Raw genomic sequence first — 16,022 nt, 5'->3', positions numbered from 1 at the left:
TCTTCTGCAGACCCGAGAGCCTGTTCCTCAGTTCCTAAAGACACTGTTACCCGACTGTCTTGCTCACCTACAATACTTCTTGACATTTTCAGTATTTGGTAAGATGACCCTTTCATACCACAGCTGCTCAGCTCCTTGTCCTCCTCTCCACGAGGCTCCTGTCATCCACCCCACCTGAGCAGGCACTCCATACCCTCATCCTTTCCAGCCGCAACGTCGGCTCCACCATCTCAATTTCAAGCATCTTTTTCTCCGACTATCCCCTAAAATCTTTCTGGCTCTGTCCCTTTGGGACCCCAAGTCCAACAATCCCTTGATTTTCCCCCGACCTCCATGCTCACAAACCTGTTTTACTCCTCTTCACTTCTTCCTGCTCTGCCTCTCTTATCAGGCTTTGAGTCTAGGGTCCATCATTGTAATCCCCCATGTTCAGCCTCAGTGCCCCTGTTCTTTTATTCTCTGTTGTACTTGCTTGGCTAAACCCCATTCCTTTTCAATCCAACTCTTAGTCCATTCTGCACTTGGACAGATCCCACTGAAAATGTCTGAGGGAAAAAAAAATGCACTGCCACAGCTAACTGGTTTCCCTTCAAATGCATGACCATAGCCAGGTGCCGAACCTCATGCCTGTCATCCCAGGACTTTGGCAAGAGGACTACTTGAGGCCAGGAGTTCAAGACCAGCCTGAGCAACATAGCGAGACCCTGTTTCTACAAAAAATAAAAAAATTAGCCAGGTGTGGTGTTGTGCACCTGTAGTCCCAGCTACTCAGGAGGCTAAGGATGGAGGATTGCTTGAGCCTGGGAGGTGAAGGCTGCCGTGAGCCATGGTAACCTTCAACCTGTGCAACAGAGCAAAGCCCTCTGAAAAAAAAAAATATATATATATATTTATTTAAATATATATAAATATTTATTTAAATATATTTATTTGTTTATTTAAATATATATAAATATTTATTTAAATATGTATATTTATTTAAATATATATTTATTTAAATATATATTTAAATATATATTTATTTAAATATATATTTATATATATATTTAAATATATATTTATATAAATATATATATTTAAATATATATATATATTTTTTAAAGAAAAATAAAGAAATAGGCCAGGCGTCCACTCACGCCTGTAATTCCAGCAATTTGGGAGGTCAAGGTGGGTGGATCACCCAAGGACAGGACTTCAAGACCAGCCTGACCAACATGGTGAAACCCCGTCTCTACTAAAAATACAAAATTAGCTGAGGCAGGAGAATGGCGTGAACCCAGGAGGCGGAGCTTGCAGTGAGCCGAGATTGCGCCACTGCACTGCAACCTGGGCAACAGAGAGAGACTCTGTCTCCAAAAAAAAACAAAAAAACAAAAAAAAGCAAAATTAGCTGGGCGTGGTGGCACAGGCTTATAATCTCAGCTACTTGGGAGGCTGAGGCAGGAGAATCACTTGAACCCGGCAGGCAGAGGTTGCAGTGAGCCGAGATCATGCACTCCAGTCTGGGCAATGAGAGTGAAACTCCATCTCAAGAAAAAGAAAAGAAAGAAAAGAAAGAAAAGAGGGAGGGAGAGAAGGAAGGAAAGAAGGAACAAAGGAAGGAAGGAGGGAAGGAGAGAGAGAAGGAGGAGGGAAGGAAGGAAGGAAGGAAAGAAGGAAAGAAAGAGAAAAGAAAGAAGAAAAAGAAGAAAGGAAGAAAAGAAAGGAAGAAAGAAGAAAGAAAAGAAAGAAGAAAGGAAGAAAGAAAGAAAAAGAAAGAAAAAAGAGAAAGAAAGGAAGAAAAAGAAATGCATGAGCACCCCCATGGACCCAGCCACCCCACTGCATTTCCCTCCTTCATTCTTTCTCTTTCTCTCCTGGAAGACTTTTACCCCTTTCTTTCTCTCTTCTAACACTCCGCATCCTCTTCCCTTCTTTACTCTTGTTTCTAATTTCACTGATGTAATAGACACAATAGATGCAATCAGTAGTGATCTACCACACATTCCCAAGCTAAATTAACCCACCTGCCTTGAACTGCACCCAACTATTCCACCTTCCCTGCTATTACAGCGGATGAACTATGTTACCATGTCATAGGCCAGCACTCCATCTCTTCCTTTTTAAAAGAATTTTTAAAAATTTTTAAATAAAAAATAAAAGGCTCATGCCTGTAATCCCAGCACTTTGGGAGGCCGAGGTGGGCGGATCACTTGAGGCCAAGAGTTCAAGACCAGCCTGGCCAAACTGCGTCTGTACCAAAATATGCAAAAAAAAGTAGCCAGGCTTGGTGGCACATGCCTGTAATCCCAGCTATTCAGGAGGCTGAGGCAGGAGAATTGCTTGCACCCGGGAGGCAGAGGTTTCAGTGAGCTGATATGCACCTCTGCAGTCCAGCCTGGGCAATAGAGTAAGACTGTCTAAAAACTAAAATAAAGTAAAATAAAATAGGCTAGGTGCGGTGACTCGTGCCTGTAATTCTAGCACTTTGGAAGGCCAAGGTGAACAAATCACTTGAGGTCAGGAGTTCGAGACCAGTCTGGCCAACATGGTGAAACCCCATCTCTGCAAAAAACATAAAAATTAGCTGGGTGTGGGCCGGGCGTGGTGGCTCACGCTTGTAATCTCAGCACTTTGGGAGGCTGAGGCAGGCAGATCACGAGGTCAGGAGACCAAGACCCTCCTGGCTAACACAGTGAAACCCCGTCTCTATTAAAAATACAAAAAAATTAGCCAGGCATGGTGGCGGGCGCCTGTAGTCCAAGCTACTCAGGAGGCTGAGGCAGGAGAATGGCATGAACCCAGAAAGGTGGAGGTTGCAGTGAGCCGAGATCATGCCACTGCACTCCAGCCTGGGCAGCAGAGCAAGACTCCGTCTCAAAAAAAAAAGGCCGGGCGCGGTGGCTCACGCCTGTAATCCCAGCACGTTGGGAGGCCAAGGTGGGCGGATCATGATGTCAGGAGATCAAGACCATCCTGGCTAAAATGGTGAAACCCCGTCTCTACTAAAAATACAAAAAAATTAGCCAGGCGCGGTGGTGGGCGCCTGTAGTCCCAGCTGCTCGGGAGGCTGAGGCAGGAGAATGGTGTGAACCCGGAAGGCAGAGATTGCAGTGAGCCGTGATAGCGCCACTGCACTCCAGCCTGGGCGACAGAGCGAGACTCTGTCTCAAAAAAAAAAAAAAAAAATTAGCTGGGTGTGGTGGTGCATGCCTATAATCCTGGCTACTGGCGAGGCTGAGGCAGAAGAATTGCTTGAACCCGGGAGGCAGAGGTTGCAGTGAGCAAAGATTGCGCCATTGCACTCGAGCCTAGGTGACAGAGTGAGATTCTGTCTCAAAAAAATAATAATAAAATAAATTGAGACACAGTCACCTTATGTTGCCCAGGCTGGTCTCGAATTCCTGGGCTCAAGGGATCTCCCTGCCTCGGCCCCCTGAGTTGCTGTGACTACAGGCATGAGCAGCCACCATGCCCAGCTCTTTCCTACTTTCCTGAGATCACTACAGATGAACAAACTTACAATGGTTCAATTTAAGATTTTTCAACTTTACAGTGGTACAAAGGCAATTAGTACATTCAGTAGAAACTGTACTTCAAGTACTCACAACCATTTTGTTTTTCAGTTTAGTACAGTATTCAATAAATTACATGAGCTATTTAACATTTTATTATAAAATAGGCTTTGTGTTAGATGACTTTGCCCAACTGTAGACTAATGTAAGTGTTCTGAGCATGTTGAAGGTACGCTAAACTGTAATGTTTGGTAGGTTAGGTGTATTCAATGCATGTTTTTTAAGACAGTCTCTCTCTGTCACTCAGGCTGGAGTGCAGTGGCATGATCTCAGCTCACACCAACCTCTGCCTCCCAGGTTCAAGCGATTCTCGTCCCTCAGCCTCCCAAGTAGCTGGGATCACAGGTGTGCGCTACCAAACCTGACTAATTTTTTTTTTTTTTTTTGAGACGGAGTCTCGCTCTTGTTGCCCAGGCTGGAGTACAGTGGCACAATCTCGGCTCACTGCAAGCTCCGCCTCCTGGGCTCAAACAATTCTCCTGCCTCAGCCTCCCAAATAGCTGGGAGTACAGGTGCCCACCACCACGTCCAGCTAATTTTTGTATTTTTAGTAGAGACGGGGTTTCACCATGTTATCCAGGCTGGTCTTGAACTCCTGACCTCGTGATCCGCCCGCCTCGGCCTCCCAAAGTGCTGGGATTACAGGCGTGAGCCATTGAGCCTGGCCAAGCCTGACTAATTTTTGTATTTTTAGTAGAGACGAAGTTTTGCCTTGTTGGCCAGGCTGGTCTCAAACTCCTCGCCTCAAGTGATCCACCCACCTAGGCCTCTAAATGCATTTTCAGTTTATTACATTTTCAGCTTACAGTGGGTTTATCGGGACGTAAACCCATCAGAAGTCAAGGAGCATCTGTACTCTGTAATTGTTCCCTTTCTCTCCTGTATCATCAACATTTCCTCTTCCCTCGGATCCTTCCAACGTCATCCAGCACTTGCTATGTTATCTCCCTCACACTCATATTCACCCTGATGCTCCCCACTCCCCACTCACCATGAGACAGTTTTAAAAGAGTTGACCCTAAAGAGTTCACCATCTCCTCTCATCCTTCCCCAACCCTCTCCAATCAGCTCTTGCCCCTAGGTATCCCCAGGCATCTTCTTAATGACTAGTTGTCTGTGTTGCCAAACCCAACACTCAGTTTCAATGCTTGTCTGCCTTGACACATCAGTGTCATGTTCGGACAGTGAGTCCCTGCCTCCCTGTGAAGCACGTTCCTCTCTTGGCTTCCTGGACTGCTTTCTCTGTCATCCTGATTCACTGGCTGCTCTTTCTCTGCACCTATGTATGTTTCTCCGCAACTTCCCTCCTTTAAACCCAGGAGTTCCCCAGGCCTCATCCTTGCACTTTTCTCTTCCCTATCTCCATTCACTGCCTAGATGATCTCAGCCAGTTTCTCGGCTTCAAAAACCATGTCATACTGATGTCAACAGCCTGCTGGTCCTTGCCTCTGAACTTCAGACTGGTGTCTCCAACTGTTGATCTGACTTTTCCACTAGAATGTCTAATTGGCAAATCAAACATAACATGTTCCAAATGAGTTCTGAAGCACCCCCTCTGCCAAATCTACGTCTCCCACAGCCTTCCCTATTTCTGTACCTGGTACCTGCAATATTTTGGATGCTCAGGCTGAAAATCTAGGAGTCATCCTTGACCCCTGTGTCTTATACCTGCATCCGATCAGTTTGCAAGTTCTATCAGCCACATGATCACAATAAGTTCCCCACATCTCTGTTTTATCTCTCCCACCCCTGCCACTTCTGCCTTGGTCCAAGCTCCATTTTCTCATTCCTGGACTACTGCAATAGGGTCCTCACTGCTCTCCCCACATCCACCCTATCCCCCACCTACTTGGGTCTATAACCTCCCTCAGAGTTCCCCTAAAACCTAGGAAAATCATGTCATTCCCCTGCTCAAAACACTCTGACAGCCTTTCATGTCACTAAAAAAAAAAAAGCAAAGTTCTTTTTTTTTTCTGAGACAGAGTCTCCCTCTGTCGCCCAGGCTGAGGTACAGTGGCGCAGTCTTGGCTTACTGCAACCTCTGCCTCCCAGGTTCAAGCGGTTATCCTGCCTCAACCTCCTGAGTAGCTGGGACTACAGGTGCGTGCCACCACACCCAGTTAATTTTTTGTATTTTTAGTAGAGAAGGGGTTTCACCGTGTTAGCCAGGATGGCCTCAATCTCCTGACTCGTGATACACCTGCCTCAGCCTCCCAAAGTGCTGGGATTACAGGTGTGAGCCACTGTGTCCAGCCCTAGCAAAGTTCTTAAAAAAAAAAAAAAAAAAACCGGGGTGGGGAGGGCTGTCCTATCGCTAATTGACTTGGCAGTCATATTAAGATGAAACCTATCTAAATATTTCAACTCTTATGTTTTTTGATTTTAGAGATCCAGGTCTCACTATGTTGCCCAGGCTGGGTCACTGTGGCTATTCACAGGCACGATTGTGGGGTACTAAAGCTTTCAACTCCCGGGCTCAAGTGACCCTCCTACCTCACCCTCCCCAGTAGCTGGTACTACAGGCGTGTGCCACCATGCTTGGTTCCCTTTGACATTTTTGCAGCAGGACAATTAAGAATTTATTTATTGGCCGGGCGCGGTGGCTCACGCCTGTAATCCCAGCACTTTGGGAGGCCGAGGTGGGCGGATCACGAGGTCAGGAGTTCGAGACCAGCCTGGCCAACATAGTGAAATTCCATCTCTACTAAAAATACAAAAATTAGCCGGGTGTGGTGGCACGTGCCTATAGTCCCGGCTACTTGGGAGGTGGAGGCGGGAGAATCGCTTGAACCTGGGAGGTGGAGGCTGCAGTGAGCTGAGATCACGCCATTGTACTCCAGTCTGGGTGAGAGTGAGACTCCGTCTCAAACAAAACAAAACAAAACAAACAAACAAGAATTTATGTATTATTATTATTTTTTTTTTTGAGACAGAGTCTCGCTCTGTCACCCAGGCTGGAGTGCAATGGCGTGATCTCAGCTCACTGCAACCTCCATCTCCTGGGCTCAAGCAATTCTCATGCCTCAGCCTCCTGAGTAGCTGGGCTTACAGGTGTGTGCCACCATGCCTGGCTAAGTTTTGTATTTTTAATAGAGACAGGGTTTCGCCATGTTGGCCAGGCTGGTCTCAAACTCCTGACCTCAGGTGATCCACCTGCCTCGGCCTCCCAAAGTGCTGGGGTTACAGGCGTGAGCCACCATGCCCAGCCTGACAATTAAGAATTTATTAAGCATTCTACTACTAATCACGCCTTTTGAGTATTTCTTAAACCTTAAAATTTTCGAGCAGTTATATGGATCCCTATTTGGTAAGCTGCCACTATGAGATGACATTTAAAATAAGTGGAAATGCGGTGGCTCACGCCTGTAATCCCAGTACTTTGGGAGGCCGAGGCAGGCAGATCACCTGAGGTCGGGAGTTCAAGACCAGCCCAGCCAACATGGTGAAACCCCATCTCTACTAAAACTACAAAAATTAGCTGGGTGTGGTGGCACACGCCTATAATCCCAGCTACTGGGGAGACTGAGACAGGAGAATCGCTTGAACCTGGGAGGCGGAGGTTGCAGTGAGCTAAGATCATGCCACTGCACTCCAGCCTGGGCGACAGAGCAAAACTGCATCTCAGAAAAATAAATACTTAAATAAATTTCATATTATGGATATTTTACCACAATAAAAAAAAATTGGAAAACAAAGTATCTAGAGCGATGATCTCTAAGGTCATATGTCCTCTTGCCCCTATTACTCCTCACTCACTCCACCCCAGCCCCACTGGCCTTTTTCTGGTTCCTCAAACACGCCAAGCACGTTCCTGCCTCAAGGCCTTTGCATTGTCTGTTGCCTCTGTCTGGAATGCAATTCCCACAGATCTATATGACTTTCTCCCTCACCTCCTTCATGTCTCGGCCACTTGTCTCCTTTTCAGTGAAGCCTTTCCTGATCACCCTACAAAAAAAGCATCCACTGATGACCTCTGTCCTTTTACCTTGCTTTGTCTTCAAAGCACTTGCTCCTAGACGCTGTTCATTAAAGATATTTGCTTATGCAATGCAATTTGTTTATGCAACGGTGAATGAGATGAATACGGCCCCTTCTGTCACGGAATGCTTATTCTGGAAAAGAATATGTCCTAAATTATGTCTTTCATGTTTCCATCCCATCCTAGCCATATTCTAGGCAGAGTCAATGTACCATAGACCACCATTCGCCCACAGGCTAACATTTTTGCAAAAGCCAACAATTTTGACATTAAACTTTTAGACATTTTAGACTGAACTACTTAAGGTTTTTCATGTCTAAATTCCCAGCACTGAGTGAGCTCAAGGCCCTGTGCATAGCAGACAATTACTCCTTGAATGAATGAATGATCAAACAAATGACCATGCAAATTAAATAACTCCACCTCCAAAACTATCATGTATGTTGTGCATCTGCTTAATATTATGAGAAACCTTAAACATTCCTGCTGTACCCTGAAATAATTCATGTGATAATAGATGTTTCCTAAACACTAATTATATGCCAGGGGCTTTACACAAATCATTTCTGGTTTTTGCAGTGAGGCCACAAGCAGCGATTACCCTCCCCATTGACTAGGGAAGAAATCAAGGCACAGAGAGGTTGAGACCTTGGTGGAAATTACGCAGCCCAGATGGAAACTGCCAAAAAGCAAGATCTACATCTGGGTCTGTCTGACTGTGCTTGTCCACTCTGCTGTCTTTAAGAAATTAACTTGCAGATCATCTGGAGAGTGAAGGAAGGGAGATGACTCCTTTCTTATTCTCTGTGTTTAACTCTTGTTCTGTTTCCTAGGGGTTTAGGTCTTCTGTTTTGGTTTTTCCCTTTATTCCTCTACATTTATCATCCTCCCTTATTTTTCTTCTTCTTCAGCATTTGCTCTCTTCTCTTCTCGCCTACACAGTTGGCTCTTCTCTCTTTCCCTCCATTTCTCTCTCTTTTGTTACCCACACCAGACTAGGGCCAAGTCATTTGTTTACTTGAGCGTCTGAGCGAGAAAAGAAGTTTAAAATCTCTCCACACATTAAAACAAAGAAAAGAACATTTTATATTCCCTTTCATGGTCAAAAGATGATCCTTTCTTCCCCTTCACAGAATCCATTTAGGTGTTTATAGAGCAGTTATCTTAACAATGACTGTCCTTTGCTTTTCTCTGTGTTCCAATTAACATTCTTAATTGCCTCGTTCTAAACGTCTCACTTTTTGTGTGTTGCCTAGAGTTCTCTGACAAGTTTATTTTTAATTATAATTTATATTTTAAAGCCGGATAGATATTTATAACAGTCAACTTTCCATTGTGCCGCGCTTTTAGCTCTTTAAGCTTTGTTATAATAAAGTTTGCAGCGAATTTAAAGAAATGCCTTCTCAGTAATAGTTTTTAAACATAGAGTTTACAATACGCACTTTTTAGGGGACTAGGGGGTTGGATTTGCGCCTGGTAGATAACAAAAAAAAAAAATTTTTTTTAAGGCAAGAGAAAACTTTTAAGAAAGGTTTTGGACACCAGTACAGAAATATTTAAGTAAAGAGTGAATCAGACTTATGTAAAAAGGAAATGAAAAGGAAAGCATTTCTAACAGAAAAAAAAATGTTCAATCAATTGAACCTTTGACTTGTTTTTGAAAATCTATACATTTCTGCTGTCCAGTTACGCAATATGTGAGTGTCCCGATAAGCATGTTTATGAGATGACCCATTTAGCTTGATCACTCATGTTTCTGAGGCCCTGGTCTTGCACAAGAGCCTACAAAAGGAGTAAGATAGTATTTGAAAAAAGCTCTCAAAGGGCTGTGAATCTGTGAAATTCATTTCAACATTCACTTCAGAAAGACTCAAGATGGTAGGCCTTAAAGCAAGAAATCCAAAATTTGGACAGAGCCGTCTATGAGCAAAGACATTCCCTGAAACGTTACTAAAGTAAAGACAAAGATCTCAAATATACAACAGGGATTGGTTAAGTGAATTAAAGGTTCATCCACAGAGTGAAAAAATAACGAAACACATTTACAAAGATTTCTTTCAATGTGGCAGGAGAATCTTATGATAGCCCATTCAGTGAAATAAACAGAATTCCAAAATGTTATCTTTCTCTAATCTGCAGGAGAAGTAGATAAATTACTCAAATCATCACATGAGTGAATATAAGACGGCAATTGTGCAATCTTTGAGGGAAAGGGTCAAAATGCTGAAGTTTGATTTAGTTGGGAAGGTTAAGAAGCCTCGCCTGGAGAAGATAAGAGGATTTGATTGTGACTTAATACTTTTAGAAAGAACTTTACTATTTTTTTTTAATGGTATTAGTTAGATGCTAATATAGCCTTGCAATCATATTACCTGTAAGTCTCGTTTCTCATCTCCGGCACCGTTGACATTTTGGGTCAGGTATTCCTTTGTTGTGGAGGTTATCCTGGGCATTGTAGGATCTTAAGCATGACCCCGGGCCTCTACCTACTAGACAGTAGTGACAACCGAAAATGTCTCTAGACATTGCCAAATGTCCCCTGGTGGGGGAAAAGGCACATTGTCCCCATTAAGAACTGCTGCTGTGGACATTCTCAACTGTATGTGTGTGCCTGAGATTGACTGAAAGACTGCATGCTTGGACAAGCATGAGTTTCAAGCGACTGAGGAGTAAAAAAAGCTAGTCGCACAAACTCTTTTATTATTATTATTATTATTTTTTTTTTTTGAGACGCAGTCTCGCTCTGTCACCCAGGCTGGGGTGCAGTGGCACGATCTCGGCTCACTGCAAGCTCCGCCTCCCAGGTTCAAACAATTCTCCTGCCTCAGCCTCCCGAGTAGCTGGGACTACAGGCACCCGCCACCAAGCCCGGATAATTTTTGTATTTTTAGTAGAGACGGGGTTTCACCGTGTTAGCCAGGATGGTCTCGATCTCCTGACCTCGTGATCCACCCACCTTGGCCTCCCAAAGTGCTGGGATTACAGGAGTGAGCCACCATGCCCGGCCAACTCTTTTATTCTTAATCCAGCAAACTTACAGGAGAAAGTATCATTTCTGTCAATTCACTCTTGCTTTAATAAGCTTGTTGGAAATTTTGTTTGTTTGTTTTGGAGACGGAGTTTCGCTCTTGTCGTCCAGGCTGGAGTGCAATGGCACGATCTTGGCTCACTGCAACCTCTGCCTCCCAGGTTCAAGTGATTCTCCTGCCTCAGCCTCCCAAGTAGCTGGGATTACAGGCGCCCGCTACCACGCCAGCTAATTTTTTTTTTTGTTAAGTAGAGACAGGGTTTCACCATGTTGGCCAGGCTGGTCTCGAACTCCTGACCTCAGATGCTCCGCCCACCTTGGCCTCCCAAATATTGGGATTACAGGCGTGAGCCACCACGCCCAGCCAGAATTTTTTTGTTTCCTTGAATCAGAATCTTGCTCTGTCCCAGGCTGGAATGCTGTTGCGCGATCTCGGCTCATTGCAACCTCTGCCTCCTGGGTTCAAGCAATTCTCCTGCCTCAGCCTTCTGCGTAGCCGGGATTACAGGTGCAAACCACCACGTCTGGCTAATTTTTGTATTTTTAGTAGAGACAGGGTTTCACCATGTTGGCCAGGCTGTCTCGAACTTCTGACCTCATGATCTGCTGGCCTCGGCCTCCCAAAGTGTTGGGATTACAGGCGTGAGCCACTGTGCCAGGCCCTTTTTTGTTTGTTTGTTTTTTGAGACTGACTCTCACTCTGTTGCCCAGGCTGGAGTGCAGTGGCATGAACAAGGCTTGCTGAAGCCTCAAACTCCTGGGCTCAAGCAATCCTTCCACCTCAGTCTCCTGAGTAGCTGGAACTACAGGTACACACCACCATGTCTGGTTAATTTATTTGTTTGTTTTGTTTTGTTTTGTTTTTCTGAAACAGGGTCTCGCTCTGTCACCCAGGCTGGAATGCAGTGGCATGATCACAGCTCACTGCAGCCTCGACTTCTCCAGGCTCAGGTGATCTCCCACCTCAGCCGCCAGAGTAGCTGGGACTATAGGTACGTGCCACCATGCCTGGCTAATTTTTTTTTTGGTTTGTTTTTTGTAGAGATGGGGACCCCCTATGTTGTCCAGGCTGGTCTCAAACTCCTGGGCTGGGCTCAAGCAGTCCTCTGGTCTCAGCCTCCTAAAGTGCTAGAATACAGGTATGAGCCATGGTGTCTGGCCTGGAATATTTTTACTTTTTTTTTTTTTTGAATACACAGTTGTAGGCTTCAATACATCAGCTGCAACTAAGAAGACTAATTGGAGCTAGAAATTGTTCAATACCAATTTGGAATTGATGAAATGGCAACAAGCAGAGAGATATTAAAATGGGGGAAATATCATCAGTTAAGTGGTGATTATTGCAATTAGCCAACTTTGCAACCATAAATCGTCCCAACAGAAGGGCTCTGGGCCAGGACACTCAGAAAAGTGGACATTTGGCCCCATAATAAAACAGTCCCATTGAATTACAAGCATGATTTTGGAGGCAATTTTAGCTCAACTTCTAAATCTCTAGAATTTGAAGAGTGCCTTCCAGACATCAAGCCTTCCATTTGGGGTAGGCAGATATCAAATGTACTATGATACATAAAAGTCCATAGACTCTAAGACATTGGTCCATGTTGAGATACTTCCCAAATCCAACCCTTACATTTCTCAGATTGAAGCAGCCGTGGTTACCAAGTCAGTCGACTGTGCTTCCTGGCATGAATAAATAGAGGTCCAAAGTGGCAATACTTTTGCAGTGGCAGATCATGATTTATGGGACTCAACCTCGCTACTTTAGTCATTTCAAGCTTAAAATGCTGGGAATCCCACACAGAAAAACACACACACATAACTGTGGTCCTTTCAATGACAGGGATAGCCAAGTATGTAATTGTCTTCTTAAAAACCATTTCATGTACGTATGCTTTACATATCATGAAACTCACTCACCGTGAGTGTACAGTTGAATTTTTTTAGTAAATCCATACGGTATGCAGCCATTGTGATAATCTAGTTTGTAATTGCCTTTTTTTCTCTGCAATTGTTTTAAAATACACTTAACATACGATTTACTGTCTTACCCATCTTTAAGTGTGCTGTTTTGAAATGTTAAGTACATTGACATTGTTGAGCAACCAATTTCCAGATCTCTCTCTTTTTTTTTTCTTTTCTTTTTTTCGAGTTGGAGTCTCGCTTTGTCTCCCAGGCTATAGTGCAGTGGCACCATCTCGGCAACCTCCGCCTCCCAGGTTCAAGCAATTCTCCTGCCTCAGCCTCCCAAGTAGCTGGGATTGCAGGTGCCCACCACCATGCCCAGTTAATTTTTGTACTTTTAGTAGAGATGGGGTTTCACCATGTTGGCCAGGCTGGTCTCGAACTCCTGAACTCATGATCCGCCTGCCTTGGCCTCCCAAAGTGCTGGGATTACAGGCGTGAGCCACCATGCCCAGTCCAGATCCTTAAAAAAAAAAAAAAAAAAAATTATTGTGTATATTTAAGGCATACTACATGATGTTATGGGATTTATATAGATAGTAAAAAGATTACCATAGTGAAGCAAATGAACCTATCCATCTTGCATTGTTACCTGATTTTGTTTGTTTTTTGTGGCAAAGCAGCTAAAATCTAAACATTTATCTAGATCCCTTTTCATCTTGCAAAACTGGAACTTCATGCCTGTTGAGCAGAAACCGCCCCTCCACCCCCCACTCTCCCTCCCTCCAGCCCCTGGCAACCACCATTCTACTTTTTGTCTCTATGAATTTGACTACTCTATTTGTCCTTCTGTGACTGGCTCATTTTACTTGGCATAATGTCTTCAAGATTCTTCCATGTTGGCCGGGCACGGTGGCTCACGCCTGTAATCCCAGCACTTTGGGAGGCAAGGCGGGCAGATCACAAGGTCCGGAGATCGAGACCATCCTGGCTAACATGGTGAAACCCCGTCTCTACTAAAAAAACAAAAAATTAGCCGGGCGTGGTGGCGGGCGACTGTAGTCCCAGCTACTCGGGAGGCTGAGGCAGGAGAACTGCATGAACCCGGGAGGCGGAGCTTTCAGTGAGCCAAGATCGCACCACTGCACTCCTGGGCAACAGAGCGAGACTCTGTCTCAAAAAACAAAACAAAAAAAAACCTAAAAGAAAACAAAGATTCATCCATGTTGTACCATGTGTCAAAATTTCCTTCCTTTTTAAGGCTGAGTAATATTCCATTGTATGGATGGCCTGCATTTACTTTATTCATTCATCTGTCCATGGACACTTGAGCTGTTTCCACTTTTTGGCTGTTGTGAATAATTCTGCTGTGAACACGGGGTGTATAAATACTGCTTCGAGACCCTGCTTTCAATTCTTTTGGATATATACCCACATGTGGAATTGCTGGATCATATGGTAATCCTTTTTTACATTTGTTGAGGAAGTGCCATATTGTTTTCTAGAGTGGCTACAGCATTTTACATTCCCACCTACTATATTGCCTTTAACACTTTATTTCATATTCAGGCCTCTAAAGTTATTCAGCATGGATTGAGTCATTCGCTATTTATTTGTTGTGACCTCTGTGTTCCATTACTGTGGCTAAGCGCTAAGGACACCGTGATGACGATGTCTACTCTCATGGAGCCTGCAGTGTGAGAAATAAGCAATAAACAGATATATGAGAAAGTCTGTCATTATATATTTTGAACTGTGCTATAAAAAGAAAGATGTGGTTTCTTGAAGCCTGAGAGCACTAATAAATGAGACCTAGTTTGGAAGAGGGAAGGCTGGTTTTAGGAAGGGAAATTTGAAGAGATTATAGGCTTCTTAGGAGCGGGCCAGGTGAAGAGAGGCAAGCAGTGGAAAGGAAGAAGATTCCTTGTAGAAAAGAGCAGAGGTGGGGTTTTCGGGGAAAGATCCGCCTTCCACTGAGACCTGCGCAAAGTTACTGAATACATAATTTGGCATGCATTCGTTAGTACTCGCTAGGAGCTGATGGGAGCAATGAGCTTCTGTTTTTCCATAAATGAAATAGAAATAAGCTGGACACAGTGGCTCACGCCTGTAATCCCAGCACTTTGGGAGGCTGAGGTGGGCCTCACGTGAGGTCAGGAGTTGGAGACAACTGGTGAACATGGTGAAACCCCATCTGTACTAAAAATACAAAAATTAGCCGAGTGTGGTGGCATGCGCTTATAGTCCCAGGTACTCAGGAGGCTGAGGCAGGAGAATCGCTTGAACCCAGGCAGAGGTTGCAATGAGCAGAGATCGTGCCACTGCACTCCAGCCTGGGCGACAAGAGTGGTCTGTCTCAAAAAAAAAAAAAAAGAAAAGGAATTAAAAAAGGATATTAGTGAGGATAAAATGGGATTATGCATCCCAAATCTCCTTATAAACAATAAGACTGCTGAAAAATATACCAAGAAGTGTATTTTTTTAATATTCCTGCCTGGCACAAACATTGAATATGACCGGATTACATAAACATTGACTGGATTATATAAACCCAGTCACCTAACAAAGGACATTAACATGAAAAAGTTTAATACCATCCTTTACTCTGAATATTTTCTTTTCAAGCTCGGGTCCCAACCAGGTCCTTTGGTTTAATAAATAACTTTTTTGTTGTTGTTTTTTTATGAGATAGAGTCTCACTCTGTTGCCCAGGTTGGAGTGCAGTAGCTAGATATTGGCTCACTGCAACCACCGCCTCCTGGATTCAAGTGATTCTCCTGCGTCAGGCTCCCGAATAGCTGAGATTACAGATGTGCGCCACCACGACCAGCTAATTTTTGTATTTTTAGTAGAGATGGAGTTTTACCATGTTGGCCAGGCTAGTCTCGAACTCCTGACCTCTGGTGACCCGCCAGTCTTGGCCTCCCAAAGTGCTGGGATTACAGGCGTGAGACACTGTGCTCAGCCTGAAACAACTTTTGATTAGGGACTTGCCTGTTGCTACACCCTCCGTTCATCCCCTTCTTTGCTCTAGGACTTTATTTTCCACCAACTGGCTCCTGGCTGCAGCTGTTAAACTGGGGGTAGATTAAAAACATGTACTGTGTCCTGCTTTTCTTGATATGACATTTGTGGAAGGTTTCCATTTGAGGGAAACTTCTTGACTTCATCTGTTGGAGTGATTTCTGAAGACCCAAGATTTTTCTAGGTCACTTTAAATTTAGTTTACTGTACTCTGATTTTTCTTCTTTAGCTATCTTCTCTATATTCAGCTATAGTTGGAAGACAGGTATTAGGATGTGATAGAATTTTGGAGTCAGACTTAGAAACTGACCACCGGCTTAGAAACTGACCACCAGGTCAGCCAGTTTCTAATTAAGTCACTTCATGTCTTTGAGCCTCAGTTTCAAAATGGAGAGGACAATAGGGCCAACCTCCATAAGAAGATAAAACAAGGCGGTGTGCATTCATTTAATGCAGTCTGTGGCATGTACAAGGGGCTCAATCAATTATTATTATTACTATCACTTGGAGAGTCAAGCGGCACAATTTTATC

The sequence above is a fragment of the Pongo abelii genome, chromosome 21 (assembly GCF_028885655.2).
Source record: "Pongo abelii isolate AG06213 chromosome 21, NHGRI_mPonAbe1-v2.0_pri, whole genome shotgun sequence".
In the NCBI taxonomy this organism is placed as follows: domain Eukaryota; kingdom Metazoa; phylum Chordata; class Mammalia; order Primates; family Hominidae; genus Pongo; species Pongo abelii.
Note: the sequence above shows the minus strand (reverse complement) of the source record.